Consider the following 27,671-nt stretch of genomic DNA (forward strand, 5'->3'; position numbering starts at 1 on the left):
CTTTGTTATCCCCAGCAAGTGTCATTGGCCCATGCGCCGCCTCTATTATCATTCCCTATTTCTGCCAATGCTGACAGGCATGAAGTTTTACCGGTATCCAGACCGAAGTGGCATTCAGGCCAGTTTTCCGGTATCCAGACCGAAGTGGCATTCAGGCCAGTTTTCCGGTATCCAGACCGAAGTGGCATTCAGGCCAGTGTTCCGATGTTCAGATCGAAGAAGTTTCCGACGTTCAGGTCGATGCAACTTGTGGCATTCAGGCCAGTTTTCCGGTATCCAGACCGAAGTGGCATTCAGGCCAGTTTTCCGGTATCCAGACCGAAGTGGCATTCAGGCCAGTGTTCCGATGTTCAGATCGAAGAAGTTTCCGACGTTCAGGTCGATGCAACTTGTGGCATTCAGGTCAGTTTTCCGGTATTCAGATCGAAGTGGCATTCAGGCCAATTTTCCGATATTCAGATCGAAGTGGCATTCAGGCCAATTTTCCGATGTTCAGATCGAAGAAGTTTCCGACGTTCAGGTCGATGCGACTTGTGGCATTCAGGCCCATTTTCCAATGTTCAGATCGAAATCCTTTCCAGTATTCAGACTGATGAGCGGCATTCAAGCCATGGTTATTTCTGTGTTACCATTTATTTTGGTATCCAGTTTAACATTCTTTTTCGATATTCAAACTGACTCTCACCGTACCAGACGAATTCTTCTTTCAAGACCACCTCTTTGCTGATTCTGACAGACATTGTTACTTCACTTCACTTCAGTGAAAATTTTTGGGCTTTTATTGTATTCAATCCCTTGATACCTCGAAAGTACGAAAGCAACTGCCATCTTCTTTCCGGGTCTCCAGTTGATTGAATAGGGGCAGCTGTAATACCCCAAAATTTACCCTTCATTTTTCTTGAAAAAAAAATAAAAAAAAATAAAATAAAAAAAAATAATTAATTAATTAATTAATTAATTAATTAATTAATTAAATAAATAAATAAAATAAATAAATAAAATATAACAAATTATTTTGGACTTGGGTCTCCCTCATTTGAGCCCATTACCCACGAAAATCAGTCTATAAATACTGAAGTTTCAGTAGAGGAAAACACACTTGGAGTTACACTTGGAGTTACACTTGGAGTTACACTGGGAGATTCACTGGAGAAAGAAGGAAGAGAAGCAAAACCCTGAGGAAAAGATAGTGAGAGAAAAGCCAACAGAGTTCAGAGCAACCTCCAAACCCTGAAGGGAACTCAACTTGTAAACCTCACGGGCGCAACTCAATCAAGCTCTCCAATCAGGTTTGCCCTATATCCATCATCTTTATGCCTTTTATTTGAATGCTCTAAATGTATGAGGTATTCTGGGTGAATTTGATACCTTTTTGTGAGCCTTTTGTGAATTTTGATGGAATTATTCATGTGGTTACATTTTGATTTAGGGGCAACTCTGGGTTACCCTATTTTGTTTATTCTAACCTGTCTTGTGTTTCCATGGCATTGTTTTCTCTTGATTTCATCCTACTACTCTAACCCTTTGTCGAGTTTTGTGAGGGCTCACATGGCTTTCGCAGAGACACTCGCGTGGTTTCCCACTTTATTTGTGGGATACCCCCTGGAGTTTTATTCTGATTATTCGTGTTGACTGATTTCCTTTGACGGTCCAGCTGGAGACATTTCAGGGTTTCTTGCCCCTTTAACTGCTATAGCTTCGGATCTTTATCCGTGTGGTAATTTTTTCCCTTTCTCATACTTTATCGCTTTCTTAGCTGGAAGACCTCGATAGGAGGCAATGTTTGAGCTCCTTGGTGGCATTTTACTTTGAGATACATGTTTTGTGTTTTGTATTCATATCCCTGCAGGTAGCGCGGTTCCTTCGTCAAGGACTGCCTTTTTGCCATCGAGCATCCCAAACCCTAAAACCCAAAGCAACACGTTTACTCCTTCTACTACAGGCGAGTAAGTCTCCAAAGGTCGAGCATCCGGTAGATTGCGTAGTAACGTTGTTCGTCCAAAACCCAATCCATAACCCCGTAGTTAGCCGAACTATGGCTTGCTCTGATTCTCATTCCAGACAAGATACGTAGGCATAAGACGCGATGTCTTAGCGAGCACACATCCCCCCAACTCATAGGTCAACCGAGCTACGAAGACTCTGATTCTCATATTCAGATGAGATACGTATGTAGTGGATGCGACATCTGCGCGAGTCATTTCTCTTAACCTTTTTAGTAAATAAACACGTTAGGTAAACCCACACCCTTTAGACAAAAACTACAAAAGTGGATCCCGTAGAGTACTATGGATGCGTAGGGGTGCTAATACCTTCCCTTCGCATAACCGACTCCCGAACCCAAGATTTGGTTGCGAGACCCCGTCTTGTCCTTTCCTTGTTCAGGTTTACTTCGAGCGTTTCCTTTCCCTCCTTTGGGATGAATAACGCACGGTGGCGACTCTTCTGTCATTCTCTTTCGCCGGTTGTTTTTTTCGCACACTGTATTTTTCAGGTTGCGACACTACCGTCACATTGTAATCATTATTCAAACCCCTACAAACTTCCTATCTATTTACCCAAAATTGCTCATGAGTTATTTGATACATTTGACATAGATATTGCATCATGTGAAACCAAAATTAAAAAACCGCATGCCAAATGAAAACCCTTTGTAACATCAAATGGATAGAGTAGGTTGAAGAATTGCTTACTTTGAATGTTCTTCAAAAGTGATGAATATTAGAACCTATACAAATAAAAATGGAAGAAAGCGTATAAATGACTTGATTAAACTTACATAATACTATCAATAAATTAATCTAGTTTGAGTAAATACCTTCACATTGTAATCATTATTCAAACCCTTACAAACTTCCTATTGACTCATCCAAAATTCCTCATGAGCACTTTGATAAATATGACATACAGTGCATATATATTGCATCATGTTAAACTGAAATAAAAACACACCATGCCAAATGAAAACACTTTGTAACATTAAATGGGTGGAGTAAGTCTAGGAATGACGTACCTTGAAAGTTCTTCAAAAGTGATGAATGTTAGAACCTATACAAAGAAAAATGGAAGAAATCTTATGAATAACATGATTATATTTAGAAAATACTATGAACAAACTAATCTAATATGAGTAAATACCTTCACATTGTAGTAATTATTCAAACCCCCTACAAACTTCCTATCGATTCACCCAAAGTTACACATGAGCCTTTTTATACAGTTGACTTACATTGCATAATATTGCATCATGCGAAACTGAAATAAAAAAAACCATGCCAAATTAAAATCCTTTGTAACATCAATGGAGTAGTTAGGGGAATGACGTACCTTGAAAGTTCTTCAAAAGTGATGAATATTATAGCCTATACAAAGAAAAATGGAAGAAAGCGTATGAATAACATAAATAACTTTTAGAATAAGAAGAAATAATAGTGATCTTGATTACCTTTTAGTATAAAGAAGAAGAAAAACGAGTTATATGGAATAAGATGAGAGACGAGTATACTGGATATGGAAGAGAGATATGTTAGGGTTTTGTGTTTTTAGTGACACGACTAGTCTATACATACATATATATATATATATATATATATATATATATATATATATATATATATATATATATATATATATATATATATATATATATATATATATATTGTAACACCCCAATTTCGACCCTAAGATCCCTCATCCTATCTCATTATATGCATTGGCATTGGGATCACACCTTGGCATCCTCCTTACCCCTCATTCATTGGGAGAGATCACCAAACACATTTTGATTGTATCATACTTTTTTTTCATTATTTACTAACCATAATACCAAAAATATGTCAATGTATAGTTTGTTACGTTTGTAGGAAGTGTGCATGCTCACCTATGTTCTATCAAGCTCATATTTAGGGTTTAAGACCCTCAATGCAAGGAGGGAAATCAAGAAACGGTTCACATTGGTTCTAGGCATCATATATGGATCCCCATGATCTTCACATGTCATTTTGATGAAGAAATCATCAAGAGTTTGAAGCTTGTTTACCTTGGAAACCCTGATTCATTTGGGTATCTAGTGTGACTTCTTCAACAAGTTTCTTCAACAATTAATAAAATATTTCAAGGGATACTTTATATTGCATCATAATGCACATATCTGATCCTCCATGAGTCCAAAATTCCAAGATAATGTCAAGCTAGCAAAGTTGTTCATGGTGGTTGACCAGAGAAAGTCAACTAGTTAAGACTGGGGTTCCCTAGACCTTATCTCCTACAATTTTGGTCATATGAAAATGATTCCAAGAGAAACGTTACTCAAAATGACATTCCAAACAACTTTAATGTTGAAGTCAAGATCTAGTTTTTCTTTGAAAGTCATTTTTTATGGTTAAACATTATAGGTCATTTTACCTGAACCCTAATTTTGAGGTCAACTTCCCAAGAGCATAACTTGCTCAGTTTTTATGAGATGAAAGAAATTAAAATTCCATGATCAAATTCAAGATGTCTACTTAAACGTTTATGTTTGGAGGAAGTTTAAATTCAAATTTCAAATGCATGTGCCAAGAGGAAACATTATAGGTCATTTTGGGCCAATACCATTGACCAAGTGATTTTCCTCAACTTCTAAAATGCATAACTCGTTCATGCAAAATCTAAATGAGGTCAAATTTTTGACCAAAATAAATATTTTTGAAAGAACTACAACTTTTATGAAGGAACATTTCTCATTTTAAGTCCATAGAAAAAGTTATTCAAGGTGGAAGAAGTGAACATTTGACTTGGGACTTCGAAAATTTTCAAATATGTTTGATTTCCCAAACTTCCACCTCCAAAATCATCATGATCCAATATTCAAATGAAAAGGTGTTCAACATGAAAGTTGTCCCCCTTGATCTGACCTTTCCAAAAAGTCTAAGATTATCTCATTTGGCCAAAGGATGAAGGGCTTGCGCATGGGTGCAATGTGAGGAACTATTTGGATGATTTTCACCTCCACATTTCACACACGAATGCATGGCCACATGACATGATTTCAGCATGACTCTCACTCATTTTTGGACCTGAATATATCAATTGATTATCACACGCCCATTCAAGCACGCAAAGAGACTTACTCAAATTTTGCCATTTTTGGAAGCGTGTGGAAATGAATCTCCTTGGCCATAAATAAGACCCTCATTGCTCAAAATTAAGGACCTCATGCCCAAGCTTTGAACTTGCAATCCAAACCCTCACCATTAAAGGATAATCTTTAAGGTTTTCTTTGAAAATCGAGTTTCAAATCTCCATCCGTTTTGAGATTGAAACTCCAAGAGTCCAGACCTTTTCTTGATCCTAATCACTTCCAACAAGGTTCTGAAGCAAGGCCAAGCACAATTGGAATCAAGATCGAGCAAGTTTGAAGCTCCATTGAAGGTGAATTTTCAGAAACTTCATCTCTTCGATTCTCCCTCAATTCTTCACCATTCTTTGTGATTTTTGGTTGTCTAAAGTTCTATCAATATAGGCAATAAGATTGAGTTGCTTTAAGGTTAAATCGAAGCAACTCAGTTCATGATCCTCAAAATTCAAATCCCTCTATCTTTTTATATACTTGGAATTGGAGAAAATTGAGGCCAGATTCGTGCTCTGAGCATTTTTCCTTCATATTAATGTATTCACTTTTCATTTTCCATGGAGTTGAGCCTGGACCTGACCGGTGGTGATCACCGGAGAAAATTATAAATGTATCTAATCATATCATTTTGACTTAATGCCATATCATTTAGAAACTTTGGCCTTATGCCATTGCATTTATAAACTCTTTTCTTAAATCAAACTTATAAATGTATCTAATCATTTTGACTTAAAATTTCAAAAAGACTAAAAAGTGTAAGACCCCAATTTTGACCCTGAGATCCCTCATATAATTCCATCATAAGCATTAGCATTGGGATCATACCTTGGCATCCTCCTCCCCCCTTTTCATTAGGTTTGTTTTGGGAGAGATCACCAAGCACTTTATGATTATATCATACTTGTATTTTATCATTTCACTAACCAAAATACGAAAAATATGTCTTTGTATTTGTCTAACTCTTTTGTAGGTAGGGCATGATCTCATTGATTCATCAAGATCACATATAGGGCTTGAGACCCTCATGAACAAAGATCACAACCAAGAATTGATTCAATAATGGTTATGAACATCATATATGAGTCTCAATGTTCTCTATATATTATATTTATCAAGTTTTCTTCAAGAGTTTATGGGTGATTTGCCTTGGAAACCCTAGTTTGACTGGGTATCTTGAGTAACTTCTCCAACAAGCTATCTCACCAATTGATCAAATTTATCAAGGGACACTTCAAAATTCATCATCTTATGCATATATGATCTACCATGAGCCAATAAAGTCAAGAAAATTGGAAATTAGCAAGTTGGTTGATGGTGGTTGGCCAGCTGGATTCAACTGATCAAAACTGGGTCTCCCTAGATCCTATCTCCTAAAATATTCACCATATGAAAATGATCCAAAGAGAAAACTTACTCTAAATTACATTCTAAACAACTTTCATGTTGATACATAGATCTAGTTTTTCTGGGAAAATCATTTTCTATGTTGAAACATTATAGGTCATTTTGTCTAAACCATAATTTGAAAGTCAACTTCCCAAGGCCATAACATGCTCAATTTTTATGAGATGAAAAATATACAAGTTGAACAATCAAATTCAATGTGTATACTCCAACTTTGATGTTTAGAGTGGGAGCTGATTCAATTTTTTTAAGCATGTGATATGAGGTTACATTATAGGTCTCTTTTGACCTATACCATTGATCAAGTGATTTTTCCAAACTTCTAAAATGCATAACTCTATCATTTCAAATCCAAATGACATGAAATTGGTGACCATTTTGAATGTATTTGAGAGAGATACAACTTTTATGAAGACACGTTTCTCATTTGAAGCTCATATAAAGAGTTAAGCAAGGTGGAATATTGAGACATATGGCTTGACACTTAGAAAAATTTTGATATGTCAAAAATTTCCAAATTTCCACCTAAAATTTCTCCAATTTCAAAGCTCCAAATAAAAAAGTGTTGAACATAAAAGTTGTTCCTCTTCATCTCACCTTTCCAAAGAGCCCAAATTCATTAATTTTGGACAAGAAATGCATAGGCTGCGCATGGCTTAAACAGGGTGACATCACTTGGCAAGGATCAAGCTTCAAACATCAATGCGCATTTACCTTGCAATCCAAGCTTAGTTCAGAGCATTTGATATTCATTTGTGGACCTCAAGCAATCATTTCATGGGCCTGTGCACGCCCATGCACCATTGCATCACCATTTGCCAAAATTGGAAAGTAATTGGAAGTGTGCAATTATCAACCATTTCAGCTATAAATAGAGCTTCAATTGCTCAGAAATTCACACATATTGGCGCTAGCTTTGATTCCCCATTTCAAACCCTCACTTTGCAAAGGATAAGCCTAAAAATTTCTCTTGAATTTGAGCTTGAATCTCCACTTTTTTGGAATTCAATTCTCTAGGAATCGATAGCTTTTTAAGCATTCAATCCTTCTCCTGCAAGTAAGTGGAGTGAGACCAAGCACAAGCAAGATTAATATCCATTAAATCCAGACCTACCATGAAGGTATTTTCCAGAAATTTTGAACTCTTCGATTCTCTCAAATTCTTGCTCAATTTCATTGATTCTTTAGTTGTCTAAAGTCCTACCAATATAGGCAAGAAGATTGAGTTGCTTTGAGGCTAAATCGAAGAAAGTCAGTTCATGTACCTCAAATTTCAACTCCATGTCTTTCTCAATATACTTGGAGTTGGAGTGAATGGAGGTTAGATTCGAGCTTAGTGCCATTTTTTCTTTAAGATCATGTCCTTGCTTTTCATTTTGGTAATTGTTCATGGTGGACCAGTCCGGTGAGGTTCACCAGAGAAGATGACCGAAGCTCTGGCTCCGGCGATGAGTTGACAAAGCTCTGAACCACATGATCCGTTCCTTTTGTTTTAATCTTGATCGTTGGTTTTAATTACCACCTGTGCAGCGCTGTTGACTCAAGTCCATGTGGAACGCGCGCTAGGGACCATCTGATCTGCCACCTCGATTAATGAGGGAGATCAGATGGTCCACGTATTTTTGATTTTTCTGAATTTTTATTTTAATTACATTATTTTCAATAATTCATAAAAAATTCAATATTTATCCAAAAAATTTGAGACTTTCACCAAAATTTTCAAATACTTTTCTCTTTCATATTCTGAATTAAAATTATTTTTTGGATCATTATTAATATTTTTCATGAATTAATTGATTTTGCATTTGTTTTTAATTATTTAAAAATATTTTTAAAGTTCCAAAAATTATGAATTTTATTCTCTAAGGTCCTTTGACCTTGTTTGACCTATGATAAATCTCATGGCCATTTCTTTGGTGTTTTGATGAGATTTTAGGTTTTGGACACACAATATTTGATTTAAATGCACTATTTTATTATTTTTAATTGAATAAATGCAAATTATTTTTGTTGACCACCTGTATTGACTTGTTTGAGTTTTCTTATTGTTGTTGGGCCTTGGTCAAGGTTGATTTGACTTTGTCAAATTAATATCATTGGATTTAGGGGATTGATGGGATGTACATTCCATCTCCCAAAATGAATGAATGATATTAATTTGGTAAAAGTCCTCCTTTGACCAATTTGTGATTTCATTCATCCCCTCCCCCCTTCATCTCATTCCTCTTCTTCATAGCATTCTATTTCATTTGCCATTGTCCATATCATTCTAATTGTTTATGTTAATGTAATTTTCACTTTGTCCATTTGGACCATATTGTGTGATATATTTTGTTTGCATATAGTTTGCTTGTTTGTGTGGTCTTTGACCATTAATGTACATAATAACAAGAAAAACCCTAAAAAACTTTTGTGTGGACTGTTGGCTTGATCTTGGACAAATGGACTTAGACTCTAGGTAGCCTCTTTTACTAATGGACTTGGCCAATGTCAACTTATTGAAAGAACCAAGTGCTTGCAATTTGAACTTCATCTGATGCATCTTTGAAGACCTATAAGTTCATCTGCAACTTGATCATTGTGAAACTGTTACTTTGAGCCTGTGACTTGTGGAATTCATCTGTTACGTGGGCTATTTTGAAGAAGATAAGGAAATGGATATGCTTGGATAAGGCCATCTTTATTTGATGCCTTGCTCTTCAAGATGTTATAATTGTGCATTTGTGTGTTGCTTGATTCTAAAAAGTCCAAGGGAATTCTGGGTTTCTATTGACATACTTATCTATTGGATTGATACCCATTTCGTCAGATCTTTTCAACTCTAAACTTTTAATTTTTGTACATAGGATAGTCTCTTCATCTTCTCCCCATTTCTTTAATTTCAAAATCTCTCCCTCCACTTTTAAAAATCTTCTTTGTGTGAACTACTTTTGTTCTAGACTTTGACCACTTTTGCAAAAAAGATAGAAACTTTGGCCTTATGCCATTGCATTTTCAAACTTCTTTTCTTAAATTAAACTTGTACATAAACTTAACTATACTTGACTTAAACTTTCAAAAAGCCAAAAAGAAGTAACTCATTCAAACCATTTTGAGGCCTTTGTGCCTTTCAAACTTAAATTTTGTTAAAATCAATACACCCATTTTGAAATTTGTATCACGAACTACGAGGTTTTGATCCCTCATTTTTATGTTGGTACGTAGGCACAAGACCGAAGGTCTTGTCAAACACAAAAATATAATTAATGAATTCTTTTCTCATCCGCCCATACTATTTGTTTGTAAACATCACTTTGTATAAAATGCATATGCACACAAAAAGGGCTCCCTAGGAGTACCTAAGACACTTTGGGCGCTAACACCTTCCCTCTGTGTAACCAACCCCCTTACTTGTGATCTTTGACTTTTATTAGTTTTTATTTGAAAAATTCTTACTTTTTGGGTTTTGTTCGTACTTTTTCCCTTTTCCCTTGGAAACAATAGAAGCGCAGTGGCGACTCTTGTTATTTGATCTTTAGCTTGTCAATAGCATGATGATCATGAATTTCCCGCTACAAAAAGAACTAACATTCATTCAAACTCTTTGGGCCCTTTGTGCCTCTTTTAAACTTAACTCTTGATTAAAAGCAATCCACTCATTTTGAAGTTGATACCACGAGCTATGAGGTTTTGATCCCTCATTTTTATGTTGGTACGTAGTCACAAGTCTGAAGGTCTTGTCAAACACAAAAATATAATCAATGAATTCTTTTCTTATCCCCACACTTTTTTTATTGTAAACATATTTTATATCAAACACACACACACACACACACACACACACACACACACACACTCACACATTCATAAAAAAGGGCTCCCTATGAGTACCTAGGCCACCTTGGGTGCTAACACCTCCCCTCTGTGTAACAAACCCCCTTACCTATAATACCTGGCATTTTATTAGTTTTGATTTGAAAACTTCTTATCTCTGGGTTTTATTCTAATATCCAGCATTTGATTAGAACATGATCTACAGCTTTTTTATCCTTAGTACACTCCTTTGGGATTGTTCTTAACCTGACTCCATGCTCGTGATTCACAATAAACCCTTTGATTCTTGGTTGATCCAATCAAGTCTTGTCAATATCAACGGAACTTGGGTGTTGATAAGGTGAAAACCATAATCCTCCAAAATGGATGATTGATCTTGATAAAGACTTGATTCATCCCATGACCTTTGTTTGTTTTCATTGTGTGTGATCCCTTATTTATGATTGTTGCATCCATGCATTCATGCGCATCATAACATTCATCACACGAAAATAACTTCGAGGAACTGAGGTTTTATTTGCAAATATTTTCAGACCATGGATTATGGAAGAATGAACACTAAGAAGTACAGTTTCAGATGTCCCGACTTAGAAGAGCTAGGGAAATTATCATCCTTTGTATTCGATCCCTTGGACATCAAGGAACGTCATAGGAAGCTTTTATCTGTGTTATCTACTGATTTGGTTGAAGGACTACTGAGTATGTTGAATCAGTTATATGACCCTCTCTATTGGTGCTTCACTTTTCCCGATTATCAGCTTGTATCTATGTTTGAGGAGTATTCCCATCTTTTGGGAATATCTGTTTCTGATAGAGTGCCTTTTAGTGGATTGGAGGAGATTCCCAGATCTCATCTTATAGTTGAAGCTCTTCATCTAAAGAAGTCTGAGATTGAGGCTTATTGGGCGAAGAAAGGAGGAATGTTTGGGTTGACTTATGAGTTTCTCATAAGGAAAGTTGCCGTCTTTGCTCAAGCCAGTAGTGTGGATGCTTTTGAAGCCATCTTTGTGTTGCTCATCTATGGCTTATCTTTGTTCCCTATCATTAACAATTTTGTTGATGTTAACGTTATTAAAATCTTCTTGATTGGGAATTTTGTGCCTACTTTGTTGGGTGATATGTACTTCTCTTTGCATTTAAGGAATTCTAAAGGTGTCTAAACTATTGTGTGATGTGTTCCTCTTCTGCACAAGTGGTTTATTTCGCACTTGCCTCAGACACCTGCTTTTGTGGAGAACAAACAATGTCTACGGTGGTCTCAGAGACTTATGTCCCTCACTAATGATGATATTGTATGGTATGAATATGCATTGAGTAGCTTGGATATTATTGACAGTTATGGTGAATTCTCTAAGGTTCCCCTTGTTGGTACACAAGGAGGAACTAACTACAACCCTGCTTTGGCTTGTCGTCAACTTGGGTTCCCCTTGAGAGACAAACCTAATAACACTCAGTTAGAAGGTCTTTTCTATCAAGAGGGTAAAGATCCCCAACATTTGAAGCAGAAGATGGTGCATGCTTGGCATATTGTGAATAAGCAAGGAAGATCCGAGCTTGGTCCGTGCAACTATGTAGCTTTGGAAGCTTACACTACTTGGGTGAAGAAGAGAGCTTTGGAGTTGAAGATGTCGTATGCTTGTGAAAGACCTATGTCATTGGTTGTGGTTGAGCCATTAAATCTCCCTAACCAAGATGTAGAGGAGTTCTAAGACCCACTCGCCCAGAAGAAGAAAGAGAGAGATGTGTGGGAAGAGAGGTTCCATGCTTTGAGCCGAACGCATGAGGAGTTGCAACTTGAGTCTAAGGACAAAGACAAGCTTATTGAACTTCTTGAAGACCGAGAAATGAAGAGATAGAGAGATCCCGAGGGTCCATCTTCCTCTGGTATGCCTCAGCCTTCCGATGTTTGAAGGAAATTATTGATCAACTTGTCCTTGAGAAGACTCAGATGAAGACATCTTTTGAGTCCGAGATTTGATGCATCCAAAGGAAGTACGTGGCTGCAGCCAGATCTGACACTATTGTTAAGGGATCCTTAAGATGATTAGTTTCCTTTTCTCTTGTATTTGTACTTTGGTTTCTGAAATTGTACTCAGTGCAATCCTTCTAAATTATATGAATTATGGTCAATCAAATTGTTAATATTGCTATTATTTAATATTTGCAAATATAACTTTGCATGTTCCTTGAAATTAAAAACAAACAAAAACATTACAATTCATGCATCATTTGCATAACAAGTTATCTTCTGCCATATGTCTTATCTGTTATTCTTCCGTGCTTCACCCAAGCTGACTCACTGATACAACACTCGCACTAATCAACTCAGAATTATAGAGCATTTGGAACAAGACAACATAGAACTGAAGGATGAGATTGCTTGTCTGACTCCTATGATGAAGTCTGTTCTTATTGCGCAAAATCAATCTTCACCAACTCTTGCAACCCTCCCCAGAGGAGTTTCATCTCCGAGGTTTCTACCTCGACCGTGCCAGTTACTGCTACTCAATCTGGTCATTCTATGCTTGCTGGATTCCGCGGGGGATGCCACCAAATTTCATTCCTGAAGGGTTTGCACCCATATTTTCTTCTATGCTGGCATCTAGCCCGGTCATGTCTGTGCCACCTCTAGTTGTTCATACCTTGCCTCGTGTTGAGGACACCCTCTACCATTCTGAGCCGTTTGAGGGCCCAGATGTTTATGAGAAGATGGATGAAATGAAGGATCAGTTCCTTGATTTGTGCAAGGAGTTGAAAATGTTGAGAGGAAGAGACCTGTTTGGTAAGAATGCTGCTGAACTCTGCTTGGTACCAAATGTGAAGATCCCAATGAAGTTCAAAGTCCCTGACTTTGAAAAGTATAAGGGAAACACTTGTCCGTTAAGTCACCTTGTTATGTACGCCAGAAAAATGTCAACTCAAACTGATAATGATCAATTATTGATTCATTACTTTCAAGATAGTTTGACTAGTGTCGCTCTGAGATTGTACATGGGACTAGACAGTGCAAGTGTTCGCACGTTTAATGATTTGGGTGAGGATTTTGTGAAACTGTAAGACCCCAATTTTGATCTTAAGATCCCTCATGTTATTATCATCATGTGCATTAGCATTGGGATCACATCTTGGCATCCTTCTTAGCCCTCATTCATTGGGTTTGCGTTGGGAGAGATCACCAAGCGCATTTGATTGTATCATACTTTTTTTTTCATTATTTACTAACCAAAATACCAAAAATATGTCATTGTATAGCTTAACTCTTTTGTAGGTAGTGTGTATGCTCACCTTTGATCTATCAAGCTCATATATAGGGTTTAAGACTGATCGGTCACCATTTCCATTGAATTCCCACCATTAATCCGACATATTTTCATCATTTTGGTAAGATTTGTGTTTGTTTAGAGTTGTTTCAGAGTCATTTATCATGTTTTGTTAGTTTGGTATCGCATTTCATTTTATTACATGTTTATGTCAAAAAGGTCTCTTTTACGCTTCGTTTCAGTAGTGTTATTGTTATAGGCCGTTGCACGGGTTTAAAAGCACTAATAATGGAGTTGGGGATACTCAGAAAGGCAAAAATATGAAAATACAACAGTTCAACACGGGCACCCGTGTGCCACAACACTGCCCGTGTTGTTGGTCAGGCAGAGCAAACTTGGAGAGAAAAAACAGAGAGTAACACGGGCACCCATGTGGTGACACACGGCCGTGTTATTTAAAACAATGCATTAACACGGGCACCCGTGTGTAGGAACACGGCCCGTGTTGATGCCCCTGTAAGTTAATCTGAAAATAATCATCTTGGAAAGCACACACGGGCACCCGTGTGTACACACACGGGCACCCGTGTGTACACACACGGCCCGTGTTGTTGGGCGCGACTTTGAAACTTCAACTTTTGCCATGTGAATCTATTCTGCTCATTAAGGGTAGTTTGGACTTTTTGCTTTGGGAAAATCCATCTGAAACTATGAGAAGGCTTGGGAGAGTAAGGAGAGGACACTTTTGGACGTACGAAAGAAAACACTGCATTGAGAAGATAGCTACTACGGAGGATTCGAAGACGACGAGATTCAAGGGTTCCGACCATTGACGATCAAAATCTCCTAGTTCTTTGTAATGTCTAATTTTCATACTATGATTTCGTTTAATACTATGAGAGGCTAAACCTTCTCAATGCTAGGGGGATGGTCCTGATTTGATCTGATGTTATGAATTCTCACTATTGATTTCCTTATTACTCTGTTACTTATTTCAATTCAATTGTGTGATGTTATTATGCTTTTGTATCGGACAAATACAAATTGATCTATGACTATCAATAACAGGACTGTGATTGTTAGGTTTTTCACACAATTGGGTTTATAATTGCATCACCTTGGACTAGGAACTTTTATAAATCACCGTAAACCTTGATATTGTTTATGATTAAAACCTATGATTGATTGAATGGACATTTGAGCAAGAATTGGTGGTTTAATAGTTTCTATCTTAAGGACTTAAGGAAGAACATTCTGAGGTTAGGTAATTGAATGTTTCATATGTATTAAGGAAATCTTGACTGAATTCATAACTGGTTAAATCAACCACTCACCCTAGCATGTTTTAACTTAATCAATTACATTTTTACTGTCTTTTGTGTTTATTGCTGAAATTCCTAAAACAACCAAACCATTATATTTTTGCTCTGATAGAATCAAAGTTAAATAAGTATTTCCTACGCAATCCCTGAGATCGATACTTGGAAATAAAACTCCTTATTACTACGTCGGTAAAAATAGTACACTTGCTATTTTTCCGATCAAAGACCCTCATTGCAAGGAGCTTAATCAAGAATTGGCCTACATTGGCTCTAAGTTTCATATGTGAATCCCTATGACCTTCACATGTTATTTTGATCAAGAAATCATCACGAATTTGGAGTTGGATTGCCTTGGAAACCCTAATTCATCTGGGTATCTTGTGTGACTTCTTCAACAAGTTTCTTCAACAATTGATCAAATATTTCAAGGGATACTTAACATTACATCATCTTATGCATATATGATCCTCCACGAGTCTCAAAAGTCAAGAGAATATCAAGCTAGCAAATAGGTTCATGGTGGTTGACCAGAGAAAGTCAACTAGTTAAAGAGAAACGTTACTCTAAATGACATTCCAAACAATTTTCATGTTGAAGTCAAGAGCTAGTTTTGCTTGGAAAGTCATTTTTTATGGTGAAAGATTATAGGTCATTTTGTCTAAACCCTAGTTTGGAGGTCAACTTCCTAAGACCATAACTTACTCCATTTTTATGAGATGAAAGCCATTAAAATTGCATGATCAAATTCAAGATGTCTAATTCAAATTTTATGTTTGGAGGAAGTTCAAATTCAACTTGCAAATGCGTGTTCCAAGAGGAAACAATATAGGTCATTTTTGGCCAATACCATTGAACACGTGATTTTCCTCAACTTTTAAAGTGCATAACTCCTTCATGCTAAATCCAAAAGAGGTCAAATTTGTGACCTAATTGAAGTGATTCGTAATAGATACAACTTTGATGAAGGAATGTTTCTCATTTGAAGTCCATAGAAAAAGTTATTCAAGATGGAAGAAGTGAACATATGGCTTGGTACTTAGAAATATTTTTAATATGTTTGATTTTCCAAACTTCCACCTCAAAATTCATCATGATCCAAGCTTCAAATGAAAAAGTGTTCAACATGAAAGTTGTTCCTCTTGATCTAACCTTTCCAAAATGTCCAAAATAATATCATTTGGACAAAGCATGAATAACTTGCGCATGGGTTAAAGTTGAAGGACCATTTGGATGATTTCCACTTCCACTTTTCATACACGAATGCATGGCTTGACAACATGATTTCAGCATGGTTTACACTTAATTTTGGACCTAAGTGTATCACTTGATGGGCGTATCACATGCCCATGCAAGCATGCAAGAGAGATTTTCAAGTTTTGCCAAAAATGGAAGTGTGCAAATATCATTCCCTTTGGCCTATAAATTGAACCTCTCTTGCTCAGAAATAGGGACCTCATGTCCAAGCTTTGATTCAGCAACTCCAAACCCTCACCTTTAAAGGATAAGCTTGAAGATACTCTTTGAAAATCGAGTTTCAAATCTCCAACTGTTTTGAGATTGAAACTCTAAGAGTCCATCCCTTTCCTTGATCCATTTCCATTCCATCAAGCATTTGGAGCAAGGCCAAGCATAATTAGAAGCAAGATCGTGTCAATTTGAAGCTCCATTGAAGGTGAATTTTCAGATTTTTTATCTCTTTTATTCTCACTCAATTCTCCACTATTCTTTTTGATTTTTGATTGTCTGATGTCCTACCAATATAGGCAACAAGATTGAGTTGCTTTGAGGTCAAATCGAAGCAGCTCCAATCATGATCCTCAAAATTCAACTCCTTGTATCTTCCTCTATACTTGAAGTTAGACAAAATTGAGGCCAAATTCGAGCTCCTGAGCATTTTATCTTTAAATCCATGTCTTGATTTTTTATTTTGGTGATGGTTTAAGGTGGACCAATCCAATGAGGTCCACTAGAGAAGAAGACCGGAGCTCTAGCTTCGGTGATGTGTTGGCAAGCTTCTGAACCACATGATCCATTTAAAATGTATTAATCTTGAGCGTTAGTTGTGATTACCATGCATGTTGTGCAATTGACTAATGACCAAATGGAACACGCCCTTGGGAGCATCTGATCTGCCACCTCAACTAATGAGGGAGATCAGATGGTCCACGTATTTTTGATTTTTTGATTTTTATTTTAATTGCTTTATTTTCATTAATTCATATTAATTTCATTATTGATCCAAAATATATGGGACTTTCACCAAAAAATTTCAAATATTTTCCTCTTCCAATTTCTGAATAAAAATTATTTTTTGGATCAATATTGATATTTTTCATGATTTATTTATTTTTGTGCATATTTTTAATTTTTAAAAATACTTCTGACGTTTCAAAAATAGTGAAATTTTTTCTCCAAGGTCCTTTGACCTTGTTTGACCTATGATAAATCTCTTGGCCATTTATTTGGTGTTTTGAAGAGGTTTTAGGTTTTTGATCAAACTTAATTTAATTTAATGCATTTTTAATTGATTTTTAATTGTTTAATTGTGAATAAATTGTGTTGAGCCATTTTGGTTGACTTGTGGAGTTTGACTATTGTGTTTTGGCCTTGGTCAAGGTTGATTTGACTTTGGTTGGATTAAAATCATTAGATTTAGGGGATTGATGAAATATACATTTCATCTCCCAAAATGAATGAATGATTGTAATTTGAAATTCCTCCCATGACCAATTTGTGTTTGTCTTACTTCCCCTCCCTCTTCATCTTCAATCCCATTCTATCCCATCCATTCCATTGACCAATGATATCTCTATATCCTAAGGCTAATTGGTTCATAAACCAATACAAGTACGGATGAGATTAGGTCCACCCTTTTGCCATTTTCTTTTTAAGTGTGGTATGTTTTATGAGTGTGGTTCATTATACCATATATCTAATATGCATTAACACTAAAATTTATATTTCCCGACCTCAGATAGTTGTGACTTCTACATAAGTCAAATTACGATTGCTTAATATAGCGCTAGATTTTGACCCAAAGGCATATCATTCTAGTAAGTGAGATTGTAAGTCTCCCCCCTTTCATGGTATTGTGTGGAAACTTATCCTTTTTTCCTTCCTTTGGAATATGTCTTAGTTCAAGGATCCATGCTTGTAAATAGAGGGTTGAGTGTTCTCCAAATAATGACTTAAACAATAAAAAGCAAAACTCCACTAACTTCTAATCAACTAACATTTGACTAACTTTTAATTTCAAGTCATTTACTTTATGCACTTTAAATTCAAGCCTTTTATCATTTGCCAAAATTCATATAATTTAACTTGTTTATGTTTATGTCATTTTCACTTTTCTCACTTGAGCCATATATTGTGATTATATTGTGATTGTATATACTTTTTTGTGTATTTTGTTTGTGTTTGTGGTCTTTTGACCTTAAGATACTTAATAAACAACAAAAACCCAAAAAAATATTTGTGTGGACTATTGGATTTGATCTGAGATTTGTACTTAGAATTAGGCAACACTCCATATGCAAAAGGACTTGGCCAATGCCAACTTTTCTGAAGCCAAGTCACTGTGAATTGAAGTTTCATCTGATGCAAGTATTGAGATCCCTTTTGAGTTCATCAACTACATGGTCTAGATGCAAATGTGACTGTTATATAAATTCTGTTGTGAATATAATTGATATAGCAAAGGTGACTCGTAGCGGTCGTGTATTTGGTCCAGTCTTTTCAAAGGATGTATAAGAAGCTACAAACAGTAAGAAGGTTAATGTGACTGTTATAAATCCAATTAGTGTTGCAGTGTGTCATTCTGGTGAATCCAGCAAACTAAAGCCTAACGATGATGATGACGTATTGAGATTATTTAAGAAGAGCTAGTTTAATGTGGTGGAGCAGCTGCTCCAAACTCTATCGAAGATTTCAGTGCTGTCTCTGTTGATGACTTCTGAAGCGCACAAAGAAGCATTGAAAAGAGTTTTGGAGCAAGCCTACATTGAGCACGATGTTTTCTGTGGACTAGTTTGACCACATTGTAGCGAACATTACTTCTTGCAACAATATGAGTTTTGTGATGAAGAGCTTCCTGAGAAAGGCATAAATCACAATCTGGCACTACATATATCAATGAATTGCAAGGAGGATGCGTTGCCAAATGTGCTAGTTGAGACCGATTCTTCTTTAAATGTACTCCCGAAATCAACTCTGTCTAGATTATCCTACCAAGGCCCCGATGAGGTATAATGGCGTGATCGTCAAAGCATTTGATGGTTCTCGCAAGATCGTCATTGAAGAAGTGGACCTTCTAGAGAAGATAGGTCCGAGTGATTTTCAAATTACTTTTCAAGTAATGGATATCCACCCGGCCTATAGCTGTTTATTGGGAAGGCCATGGATTCATGAGGCTGGAGCTGTAACATCTACTCTGCACCAGAAATAGTTCGTGGAGATAAAGCACTTTTGGTTTGTCATCGTTGGTGGAGATAAAGCGCTTTTGGTAAGCCATCTGTCATATTTTACATATGTTGAAACTGAGGAGGAGGTTCGAACTCCGTTCCAAGCCTTGTCTATTGCTGAAGTAAAGAAAACTAGGGCACCCATGTCTTCTTTCAAAGATGCTCAGAAAGCTATTGAGGCAGGAGGTACAGATGAGTGGGGGCGTATGGTAGAAGTTTGCGAGAACAAGAGTAGAGCCGAATTGGGATTTCATCTAGGGCCTTTTAATGTCAAAGCTGAAGAAGTGCAATCAAGTTTCCGTAACGGAGGGTTCATCAATGGTAATGAACACCATTCAGCTACTGTGGTCGAGGGTGATATAGATGAAGACTGCGCCAACTTTGTGACGCATGGCAAGACTTGCAACAATTTGGTTGTTGTTGATATTCCTGTTATGTTCATCGCTCTAAGTAATTTGTTTTTCATTATTTTAAGAAAAATCCTTCTCCTATGCCTTTCTGAAAAGTGAACATTGTTAGGCATTTTAAATAACATCAATGAAGTGCAATAATATTCATCCACATCTATGATATTTTATTTTTACTTTTTGCCTTTCTGAAAATGGTAATCACAAAAAAAAAACATAAGAAAATAAATGATAATTGTCCATCTCCATAATATTTGGTCACAATTCACTTTTCTAAAATAAAAAATATCAAATAATTATGCAGGTTGGTTCTCAATCCCATTGAGTAGAATGATCCTAAGCCCTCTCCAAACTTTTATTTCCCTATGTTTGAGGATGAGGAAGATATTGATGAAGAAGTATCTGATGAATTATCTCGTCTACTTGAGCACGAGGAAAAATCCATTCAGCCGTTCAAAAAGCAAATTGAGTTAGTCAACTTTGGTTCCGAAGATGATGTGAAGGAAGTCAAGATTGGGTCTCAACTGTGTCCAGAGGGTAAGAAAGGGTATATTGATCTTCTCCGAGAATATTCAGATGTGTTTTCTTAGTCCTATCAAGACATGCCTGGTTTGGATTATGAGATTGTGGAGCATAGATTGTCGTTGAAGCCAGAATGCCCGTCAGTCAAGCATAAGTTGAGGATGACTCATCCTAATATGGCAGTGAAGATCCAAGAAGAAGTGCATGAGCAAATTGATGTTGGTTTCCTTGTTACCACTGAGTATCCGCAGTGGGTGGCAAATATTGTGCCTGCTCCGAAGAAGGATGGAAAAGTCTATATGTGCGTTGATTATAGAGATTTGAACAAAGCTAGTCCGAAAGAGGATTTCCCTTTGCCACGCATTGATATGTTGGTAGACAATACATCTAAATTCAAAGTCTTTTCGTTTATGGACGGATTTTCCAGTTATAATAAGATTAAGATGGCACCCAAAGATATAGAGAAGACCACATTCATTACACCCTGGGGAATATTCTGTTATAGAGTGATGCCTTTCGGTATAAAGAATGTTGGTGCAACATACCAGAGAGTTATGACCACACTTTTTCATGATATTTTCATAAAGAGATCGAAGTCTATGTTGATGATATGATTTCTAAATCAACTGATGAAAAAGAACATGTTGAGTATTTGGTGAAGTTATTCCAGTGTTTGAGGAAGTACAAACTCCACTTGAATCCTAATAAGTGTACTTTTAGTGTTCGTTCTGGTAAGTTGTTGGGCTTTATTGTCAGCGAGAAGGGTATTGAAGTTGATCCTGCCAAGGTCAAAGTAATACAAGAGATGCATGCACCCAAAACTGAGAAGCAAGTCAGAGGTTTTCTCGGCCGCTTGAATTACATCTCAAGATTTTCATCATATATGACTGCCACATGTGTGCCTATTTCAAGATTCTTTAGAAATATTAGTCTTATGATTGGACTGAAGATTGCGAGAAAGCTTTTGATAATATCAAAGAATATGCTTTAGCCTCCAATTCCGTTGCCACCTGTTAAAGGAAGATATTTGATCATGTATTTGACCGTGCTTGAAGAAAGTATGGGTTGTGTTTTAGGTCAGCAAGACGAAACTGGAAAGAAGATTATATTATTTACTACCTCAGTAAGAAGTTCATCGACAATAAGGCTTGGTATTCTATGCTTGAAAAGACTTGTTGCACATTGGCTTGGGCTGCTAAGCGTCTGCGCCAGTATATGTTGAATCATACTACTTGGTTGATATCCAAAATGGATGCAATCAAATTTTTGAGAAGCCTGCTTTAACTGGGAGGATTGCCCGTTGGCAGATGTTGTTATCCGAGTAAGATAGTGAATACCGATCTCAAAAATTAATTAAAGGTAGTGTCTTGGCTGACCATTTGGCTCACTAACCGATTGAAGATTATCAATCAGTGCAATATGATTTTCCTGACCAAGAGATTTTGTACTTGAAGAAGAAAGATTGTGATGAACAATTTCTGGAAGAAGGGCCAGAACCTAGTTCTCGTTGGGGTATGGTAATGGCATTGGGGCAGTGATTATTACTCCTCAAGGTACTCATTTTCAATTTACAGCTCGATTAACTTTCAAGTGTACAAACAACATGGCTGAGTATGAAGCCTGCATTATGGGGCTTGAAGAGGCCATTAACCTCAGAATCAAATATCTTGACGTCTACAGAGATTAATATTTAGTTGTGAATCAGATCAAAGGTGAATGGGAGACGAATCAACCCGGTTTGATACTATATAGAGATTATGCGAGGTGTAGCGGGGTATTCGTTACCTTTAGATTTATTGACTAAATCAAAAGTAAGCATACAATTCGAGTCGCCACCGCACTTCTATTTATCCAAAGGAAAGGTTAGAAAGACAACAAAAACCAATTAAGAAGTTTTATCAAATCAAAAACTAATAAAAATGTCAGAGATCTGGGTAAGGGGGTTGGTTATGAAATGGGAAGGTTTTAAGCACCCAAAACGTCCTTAGTACTCTAAGGGAGCCCTTTTTGCAAATGTGTATTGTAGGTTGGTATTTGTGAAAATATTTATGCAAACACAATTGAGGAGATGAGAAAAGAATATACATTATTTACAATTTTGTTGTTTGAATGGATAAACCCATTGCCTACGTACCATCACAAAGGTAGGATCAAAACCTCGTAGTTCAGGGTAAAAATCTCAAAAAATTGGTGAATTGATTTGGTCAAAAGCCTTAAGGTCTTTTGTTATCAAAGGGAGAAAACTCAACCTAAACCAACAATCCACCATGTGAGGAGGGCTTCAACATACTAGTGAGGGGTTAACCCTATAATAAGTATGGAAGACTTATAGTCCAATCACTAAGGATAAGGAGAGGTTTACATCAACCACTATGATAACTGAAACCTATGGCTAATGTTTATGAAAAGTTTTTAACAAAGGTGGCCATTAGAACCACAAAAACAACTTGAAGTGAGTTGTATTTACAAATTAGGAGTATTCATAATATGAAGTCAAAGTTGACTTAAGGTTCATTCATAATGAGTATTAATGAAAAGAGTTTGAAAAATCAAAGGCATAAGGCCTAGATTTCTAATTTGAAAATGATGTCAAAGTTTGCACAAAATGGGTTTGGCTTGGGTTAGAATGGAGAGAAGAAGAGAAGGGCTAGTCCTAAAGCATACAAAGATAAGAGAAGAGATAAAACCCTTGAAGTTCCTTTTCTTGAAATCATAGAGATGATTCAAGATCCTCCTTTCCTTTGGACTTAGCAAGCAACATGCAATCAAAACAAATATACATTCAAGCCCCTAGGATCTCCAATTGGCTTGTCTCTCTTAACCTGACTATTTATGACAATGGTCCTTCTTACTATCTCAAGATGGGATCCCTATCGCACAAGAACAAATAATCAAAAAGTTCACAACACAATAAGTGAAATGGACAAAGAATGAGTTTAGATTAGGGGTCCTTTGAAGTCAACTTTAAGATTTAGCATTCTAAAGGCATGAGGCCTAGTTGCTCTTCAACAAGTTTAGCATTCTAAAGGCATGAGGCCTAGTTGCCCTTGAACTCCTTTAAGCATAAGTAAGGTCCTAATTCTAAGTCCTTTCTCCTTTTTGCATTGGTTTCACACCTATCTGAGGTCGGTTAATAAAACTATAGGCAAATAAACACAAGTTAGAGATCATGATTAGTAAGCCAAGCTCCTACAACTTTCCATGCCAAAAGAAAAGAAGGAAAACCTTCTATGGATTTCAGGTTTTTTTACTTGACCAAGAAGCAACCTATCTTGGACACAAAGCAACTCACTTGATCTTTGATCAAGTTGAGTTTGATTTGGATCAAAGAAGGTTAAGCGTCTCATATGTCAAGACCAACCATAAACCATTAACTCATTGGCCAAAATAAAAAGAAGAAGATGAAGGTGAAATGAAATGGATAAAAGGAGAATTCAAATGACATAATCAAAACACAATGATCAAATGTGAATCAAAATCCTCATTAACGAATGTAAAACAGAAGAGAAATGAAGTTAGAAGTCAATAAAGTCAAACATATTTTTTGGTATTTTTGGAATTCAAATAAATGCAAAATTAAAATGGACAAAATATGGTCAAACCTCAAATTCAATTCAAATCAACTTCAACAAGTCCAATTGAATCATCATAGGTCTAACATGGTCAAACAAGGTTTGACAAATTTTCTCAATAATTTTTGAAAATAGAAACTATTTAAAATCAATTAAAAATAATAAAATATAACACAAATGAATTAAAATCTCAAATAAATCTCAAATCAATTAAAATCTCAAATAAATCTCAAATCTGAAATAAAATATTTCTGATAGACTTATCATGATCCATATCTGTTAAGAATATATTTTTGGAATTTTCAGATATCAAAAAGTGTTTAAAATGAATTAAAAACTATCAAAAAACAAAATAATTCACAAAAAATATTAAATGAAGTCACAAAAATAATTAAAAATCAGATTATGAAACTAGATTTTTCAAGAATTTTTTTGCCATTGGTCTCATATTTTTGTGACTTCAAATAAAATAGTTATGAATTTTTGAAAATAAATGGAATTAAAATAAAATAAAACAGAAAATAGAAAATATGAAAAATCAGCAGCGCTTGGATGGAATTCATTAAATGACGTGGTTGTATCCAAAGGCTCAGAGGCGCGTTTCCATCATAGTCTCAAGTCAAACGCGTCACACATGTATTTAAAATAAGTCAATCGAAAGTATGGCCACGATTAGATCATTTAAACATCATCCAATGGCTCAGACTCATCCACGTGGGGATGGTGGTGGAAACCACCATCTTCTCTGGTAGACCAACCAACTTCGGCCACCAGTTGCAGGTTTTCGAACCTTAACCAAAATACACGAGCCATGTACCAAAATGAAGCTGGGGTGATGTACATCACCTCTGTAACCTTGGATTGTCTTCAAGATTTCTATCAAGTGAGAAATCTGAGCTTGAAAATCCAGGTATGCAAACTCAAATGCTTCCGATTATGAAATCAAGACCACCATTTGCCTGCCTCTTGCTGGAGGACTTCAGAAAATAGTTTGAACACAAGCAATTCACATTGTATGATGAGATTCAAGTCAAAATAGTTTAATGAGATACCTTTGAAGAGCATCTTTGTGCAGCACGATCTACTCAAACTTTTGCTTCCAATTTGATCTTCAGATGTAATATGAATGCAAGGCTAAGGAATAAGACTTGAAGATCAACTGATTGTGTTGAAATTCAAGCTTGAATTTAAGAAATAAAAATTGGAATTCCTTTGAGTATGGTTAGGTTTTGATTTTAGTAGAGCTTCAGATCACCATAAGGTTGAGATTTGAATGAGGGAGAGCATGTATTTATATCTGAACTGCAAGCAAAGTGAGGAAATACTCGTGTGCATGATCATTGGGTCCTCCATGCATGGGCCTGTACAGGCGCATGTGAGGCCCAAAATTGGATTGAAATGCAAGTTGATATCATACTAAGTTGAATTGGACGTGCAAATGGCATGCTGTTAGCTTGTGCGTGAAGATTCAAGGTGAATTGCATAATTGGTCATAAATGTTCACCTCTTCGAAAGTCCAACATGGAAAATCCAAACATGATCATGTGAGTAATAGTTCGAAAGGTCTTGACATAAGGAACAAAAGCTATGTTGGGAAATAATCCATTTGGAGTTTGGAAATTTATGAAAACTGACCTTGAAGTTTGAGGTACAAAACATGTCTTTGGAAAATTTGAAAAAAATAATCAAATTCAATCCCTTCTGATTCAATGATGCAAGTCTCAAATGGAAAAATCTACAACATAAAAGTTGTAGATCTTTTCAAGTTGATCAATTTGGAATTAAATTCTTCATCATTTGTATTTTTAATGAGGAAGGTATGGGCACTTGAAGTTGGACATTTTTTAAATTCAATAGTTTCGGTCCAAAGTGATCTATAATGTTTTGTATTATCGCATGTGTTTCTTTTAGGATTATGAAATTTTGTCCAACATTAAATTTGAAGTAGACATCTTAATATTTACAATGCAATTGGTCTCACCTATAAATCATAAAAAATGCGGATGTTAGGTCCTTGGTAAGTTGACCCAAAATTAGGGTTTCAGTCAAAATGACTTATAATGTTTTGAAATCACTGATGACCTTCCAAGTTTCAAATGGATTTTTGATGAACATGAAAGTTGTTCATACGGTTCTTAATAATATTTATCATCTTGGGGTCATCTTCATTTGACAAACATATAAAAAGTTGTGTCTTAATGGATCTCAGTTTTGTCAGATGAATTGACTGGTCAACTTCTCAAGGCCAAACTTCAAATCTTAATGAATGAATGATTGAGGATACTCACATAGGCTCATATATGCATAAAATACCTTGATTAAATTTAGTCATAGGTTAAGGTTGCTTCATGAGCAAGGCACAGTCAATGCATAACTGAATTAGGGTTTCCTTGAAAAACAATCCTCAAGCCCTTTGGATTATCTTGATCAAATTGACAATTTGAGATACTTGGGAGGAATATATGATGATTAGGAACTTTGTGGACCATTGTCATGCTTGTTTTTATCTTCATCTGGCCACTTCATTGAGCATAGGAGCCTCCTAGGAGCAGGGGATCTCATGATTGCTTGAGCTTCAAAACAAAAGAGGTTAGTGACATACTTTTGTGCTTTTGGTTAGTAAACAAAAATAAGAAAAGTAATAATATACAATGCAAGCATGCTTGGTGGTCTCAAACCAACTCACACAAGTCCCAACCCTAGGGTTAAGGAGCCACACATGCCATGATCCTTGAGGCAATGCATTGAGCAATGATATGATGCCATGAGGGATCTTAGGGTCAAAATTAGGGTCTTACAGATGCCCCTATTTAAGGTCATTCTAGCCGGAGATATGAAGGTTAAAATCTTCATATCGACGACGTAGAATGGGCTTATATAATAACAAAAAGACGAATTTTGGTCCCTAAGAGACCTCATGATGCAGATGTATGCATGCAAAAGTTAATACTCTGTGGGGAAATATGGCCACAAAGGAAAAGAACCATGAGAAACTGAAAATCCATAGGAGTAATACACCCTCTAAGGAGATAGAGGCTCTAGGGAGGAATAAGGGTAAAATGTGTGAGCAGGTCACGACTTGAGAACTTGCTGGGAGACACGGAGGGATTCCATGAAAATAAATCAATGGAAAGACTCGAGCTGACGCAAAGATGCATGTATTGGGGAATATGCCAATACAACAAAACTATCAGCGAAGGATACTTCTGATAAAGATCCGGACGCAGACTGGGATGTCCACAAAGGACTCAACTGAGGAAAAAACGAGATACTACCAGCATCTGGGTAATAAACTCAAAAAGAGACATGTCATCAAAACACCGGTTACTAGGTGAGAGAACAACACGCTCAAGGAGAAAGAATATCTAAGACCGGTATAAGGGTGAGAGATATCAATCATCCGAAACATCCGAGGAGGGCCCAAAAAGGCATATCTTAACTCAGGAAAATCTAACTCCATAGGGGACAAAAAGTCATAATAGGGAGCAGAAGGAAGGAACACCAGGGATACCGGTTACTGGGCATATAATAGGTGACCAACCAGGCGTGAATTGGGAACATATCCAAGACACTCATCATCCGAAAAGGAGGGCCGAAAAAGCAAACTCAATTTACAGGATGGGTATTCGATTCCATAAGGAAAAACGAATCTTACTCAACCGGGGAAAAAAAAGACTTCGACTGAAGAGTGTATGAGATAGGTTATCTATTACCGTCAAAACGTAGATAGCATACTCGCATGGAAGTTTATCCACAACCGGTTACTGGGTTAATAAAGGATAAATCAACCGAAAAGAA

Source organism: Lathyrus oleraceus, chromosome 6 (assembly GCF_024323335.1).
Source record: "Lathyrus oleraceus cultivar Zhongwan6 chromosome 6, CAAS_Psat_ZW6_1.0, whole genome shotgun sequence".
NCBI lineage: Eukaryota > Viridiplantae > Streptophyta > Magnoliopsida > Fabales > Fabaceae > Lathyrus > Lathyrus oleraceus.